Below are 5,348 nucleotides of genomic sequence, written 5' to 3'. Positions count from 1 at the left end.
ATTTTGAGAGCCCCTCATAAGTTGAATCTTCAAAAGGATGGCAGAGTCTAAGATCTTTGGGAAAGTGATGAGTGAGGATGGAGGAGTCATAAATAGCACGGGAGTGTTTTGATCTTGACGCTGTTCACTGTGTGATGTGGCAGGAGCTGTGCCTTAAGTCTGCCATCGCCCCATCCTGATTGGTACTTGTCAGAGCCTTAAGAAAAGCAAGTTTGGAGTTTAAAATCCATGTGGTAAGTTCCTAGTTCAGTGGCTCCCAAACGCTTCCCACGTTGCGTCCATGAGAAGCCTGGGAAAAATGTGTCTAGATCAGGCTCCTGATCTGCAGAGTTCAAATCTCTGGTATTGGCACTGAAGAAACTCCATTTCCAGTAAATTCCTTAAGTGAGCCTAATGCATTGGCAGGTTTGGAAACTATCAACTCAGCTGAACTTTCTACTCACTGTGGAGTTCTCACCAGTAGTGGTCTAGGAGCTGTACAGAGATATACAATCCCAGGCCTCACCCAAAGCTGTGGAATCAGAATCTGCATTTTCACAAAATGCCCGGCCAGCATCCATTCACATTCAAGTTGACAGATGGTCACCGAGTCACTGTTGGAACGGTTCTTGGGTTGAGGGAGGAGGGGGATTGTGATTTTACATGGCAACTGGATGTACCGCCAGGCAGGTCGTAGTATGGAGCTTTCTCACGTCAAATTCACTCACTTCCATGCTCACAAATCCATGGGGAGACTAAAGAGGGGGGCACCACAGGCAGAGGCATAGCACTGCCTTTCAGCCACTTGATGTGCAGCTCTGGGACAGAGGGGCCTCTTTCCTGAGATTTTCTCCTTTGTTTTCATGTGGGCCAGCATGATGCTGAGAGTCTCTTTCTTTGTAGGAGCTCAGTGAGGGCAGTCAGATGATGCTAATATGAGGTGACATTTGGAACTTGCCTCTGCCTCCTCTGAGTGCAGCAGCCTGCATGCCTACGTGGTCCCTACCCCAGGACACCGCAGTTTAATTCTTTGCTGTCCAAAATCTGGCCCACGGTTTAGCAGCCCTGACATCATGCAAATGCTTGTTGGAAATGCAGAGTTCTTGGTTCCCTCCATTAGAGCAAGATTCCCAAGCGACTTTTTGCATAAGAAACTGCAGGAGGGAGGCCAACTATCTAAGACAAAATTTCATACAGCTCATAGAAAACGGTGTTTAGCAATGTTTATTTGGGTGCGAGAATTGTTTGAAATGCATGCATAAGTTTTCATTATATGCATCTCCCACCAACTTTTTAAAATTATTTATTTTCACTTTATTTGAAAGGCAGTGAAATAGACAGAAAGATTCACTCCCCAACAACACATTGGGTTGGGCCAGGATGAAGCCAGGAGACAAAACCCAAATCCAGGTCTTACTGTGGGTGTCAGGGGCTCAAGTGTCTCCTGTTTCAGACATAAGATGGTTAGCTATGAGATTGCTGCACAGTTGATTCACTGATTCACTTAGTGACTGCAACAGGACTGGCATAATTTTGCAGTGGGTTAAGCAACCGTCTGCAATGCCACCACCCCCACATGAGAGCCCATTGCAGTCCCAGCTGTTCCACTTCCGATCCAGTTCTCTCTGTTTTTTAAAAGATATGTTTATTTTTATTACAAAGTCAGATATACAGAGAGGAGGAGAGACAGAGAGGAAGATCTTCCGTCCGATGATTCACTCCCCAAGTGAGCCGCAACAGCTGGTGCTGCGTCGATCTGAAGCCGGGAACCAGGAACCTCTTCCAGGTCTTCCATGCGGGTACAGGGTCCCAAAGCTTTGGGCTGTCCTCGACTGCTTTCCCAGGCCACAAGCAGGGAGCTGGATGGAAGTGGAGCTACTAGGATTAGAACTGGCGTCCATATGGGATCCGGGCGCGTTCAAGGCAAGGACTTTAGCTGCTAGGCCACGCCGCCGGGCCCTGATCCAGTTCTTTTATTGTGCTTGGGAAAGTAACAGGATGGCCCTTGTGTTTGGTGCCTGCAATCATATGGGAAACCTGGAAGGTTTCTGGCTTAAGCCTGGCCCAACACTGGCCATTGCATCCATTTAGGGAGTGAACAAGCAGATGGAAGATCTTTCTGATCTCTCTTTTTGTCTGTCCACCCTTTTCTCTGTATTCTGCCTTTAAAACAAAAACCTTTCAAAAAAAGGTCCTGCAATAAATATTTAAGCATTGGTACTCTTGCAATATGTCGTATACTGGACAGTCTTTAACCAAATGAAAGTTACATATAGTTGGGGTGAATAGATAAACAACAAAGAAATTTTAAAAGTAAAACACAATGCAAAGCAATGATCAATTCCATAAAGAAAATACAGCAAAGATAGATTGGGCCCAGTGTGATAGCCTAGTGGCTAAATTCTCCCCTTGCATGCACTGGGATCTCATGGGTGCTGGTTCATGTCCCAGATGCTCCACATCCCATCCAGCTCCCTGCTTGTGGCCTGGGAAAGCAGTCAAGGATGGCCCAAAGCCTTGAAACCCTGCACCTATGTGGGAGACCAGGAGAAGCTCCTGGCTTCAGATCAGCTCGGCTCCAGCTGTTGCGGCCAGTTGGGGAGTGAACCAGCAGACAGAAAATCTTTCTCTCTGTCTCTCCTCTCTTTGTAAGTCTGACTTTGCAATAATAAATAAATAAATATTTAAGAAAGATAAAAATAGTGAGATGAAAAGGATTTGAATATTTTTAAAAAGGGAGTGAGGAAACATTCAGAGTCTATATTTTATTTTCTTTTAATTAATTTATTTTTGCAAACAGAGAAGTTTGTTTGCAAAGGGACCAGGTGAGTGGGGAAAAAAGAGGGAAGGGGAAAGCACTTCACAAGACAGAGCTGGGAGGTGGGGTGCCTCTCCAAACAAGAGAGGGAGAGACACCAAAGGGTTGAGGAAGGGTCTCAGGGTTTTAAGACTTCCCTGGCCACTCCTTGTTGGGCGGGAACCCATAGGTGAAAGGTTCCCTACTGGTGGTCTCTTAACCAGTTAGGAAATGGGTGGGCAATGCTTGTGTCACCCACTTCAAGGGTAGCCAAGATTTCAGCAGGCGTGGAGGGTCTGAGACCCCTTCTTGGAATCCCACATCCTCCTTCTGTAAGAGTAAAAGGCAAAGAGTAAAGCTACTTCCTGCTGAAATGGGGCATCGTTTGGGTAAAGAAGCCCCTGGAGGTGTGGGATCCACAGAAAGATGGTCTGGGTCATCAAGTTGCTGTGACGGAAGTTAGTCATCATACAAGGTTGCAGGTTCGGGACCACCTGGAGTCTGAAGACCCTTTGTGAAGTCTTCTTTTGGTTGAGTGGGGCCACGTGGCTCCAGTCTAAGTCTCCTTTTCACACCTCATATGGGGTACCAGGGAAAATATGTTACCACAAAAGCTTGGTGAGTTCTTTCCTCAGCTTAATATAGAAATAAAAAGCCAGGAACTGGTTTCAGACAGAGAAATCTATTTGCAAAATGACCAGGTGAGTGGGGAAAGGAGAGCGAAGGGGAATGCACCTCCCGAGAGAAAGCCAGGAGGTAGGGTGCCTCTTGAAAGGAGAGAGGGAGAGACACTCTGTATTTTATTTTTTAGATATTTATTTATTTGAAAGGCAGAGTTACAGGAAGAGAGAGAGAGAGAGAGAGAGAGAGAGAGAGAGAGAGAGAGAGAGGTCTTCCATTAGCTGGTTCACTCCTTAAACGAGTTGCAAGGGCTGGGGCTGGGGCAGGTTTAAACTAGGAGCCTTAGCTTCTGGGTCTTTCATGTGGGTGCAGGGAACCAAGGACTTGGGCCATCCTCTGCTGCTTTCCCAGGCCATAAGCAGGGAAGTGGATTGGATATATAGCAGCTGGGACTCAAACTGGCACCTATATAGGATATTGGCATTGCAGGCAGTAAGTGGCAGCTGGCTCTGGGCTTGTAATTTTTAAGCAAATGTCCAAACTGGTGAGTGAGCAAACCACATGAGTACCCTGGGAATGAGCACCTCAGAGGGCAAAGAGTAAGAGCACAGCTGGGTGCTGGGGCATGGGTGCTGGGGCATGAGTGGGCTTTCCAGCTCTTTGAAGCTGTCAGTAAGCAAACACATACTTATGATAACATGCATTAGTAGTGAAGTCTGGCTCGAAACTCCCACTCGGCACAGCTGAGATGTCCAGTGTCAGTCATGACCATGGCCCTGGAAAGCAAGGTCAGTGCTGGGTGGGTCATGGCCCGAGCTTGACACAGCCTGGCAGCTGAAGTTCCTTGTTTTTGGTCCTGCATCTCCAAAGCAACTAGCAACTAGCTCTCCACCCCCAGGTTCAGAGCTGCTTCCTTGTACCACTTAGACTGATTCTTGCCCAAGTGATGCAACAAGTTCCCACAGAACCTCTCTATCTCCAGGTTTGTTCCTTCAACTTCCTGGTACTGAAGCCGAAGTGTTCTTTCTTTTCTTAAAAAGTGTACTTACATTTATTTGAAAGGCATAGAGACAAGCAGAGATCAAACTTCCAACATCTAGGACTTGGTCGAGCTGAATCCACAAGCTAGGAATTCCATCTAGGTGTCTCATATGAATGGCAGAGACCCAAGAACTCAAGCCAACTTCCAAGGCACATTAGCAGGCAGCTGGGCTGAAAGTGGAACAGTCAGGGCTGAAATGAGCTTTCAGGTGGGATGGCAGCATCGCAGGTGGCAGCTTAATTCACTACACCACTATGCCAGTCTCTGTTGCAGGAATTAATTGACTGAATGAATGAATTGTGGAGCAACCACATAACTACACATCTTACGGTCTGGGACTGGAGGACTGAGAATTCTCACCAAAAGCAATTTGCTTCATCATGCAATTTCAGCTTCAGTGCCCAGAGCCAAGTGATTCTGTTGAAGTAATAGCCAAAAGCTTGATTCAGAATTGCTGTGTGGAGATAAATGTGGATTTTCAAAAGATTACTGATGATCTGGAGAATGTCAGTGAACTGTAAAGTAAAGATGAATCTGAAAGAACACTGCAGGTGATACAAAGTTCTGGGAATTATAAAAAGATGAGAAAAAGAATTTTACAAAGAAAAGGCCCACTTGTTAAAGATTAATCTCAAAGGGAAGAGCATGAGAGGTGAATTTAAACAGCCTTAGATTTCTAGAGAATCGAAACCTCTTCTTGGAGAGGGTGGAATCGTGGGAACCAATATCAAGTCCTGCCATTTGAACACTCCTGTTGCCCCGCCCACCCCCCTCTGGTTTGGCATGTCACCGAAGGGCCAGGTTGACATGTTGGAAGACACTGCTGGGAGAAGAGGGCTGTCCAAGATGAAACCCATTAGGTATCAGGAGCTGAGTCTGCTTCTTGAGAAAAAGCATTGACTGGGATCG

The sequence above is a fragment of the Ochotona princeps genome, chromosome 17, assembly GCF_030435755.1.
Source record: "Ochotona princeps isolate mOchPri1 chromosome 17, mOchPri1.hap1, whole genome shotgun sequence".
Taxonomy (NCBI): Eukaryota; Metazoa; Chordata; class Mammalia; order Lagomorpha; family Ochotonidae; genus Ochotona; species Ochotona princeps.
This window is presented reverse-complemented; position numbering follows the sequence as displayed.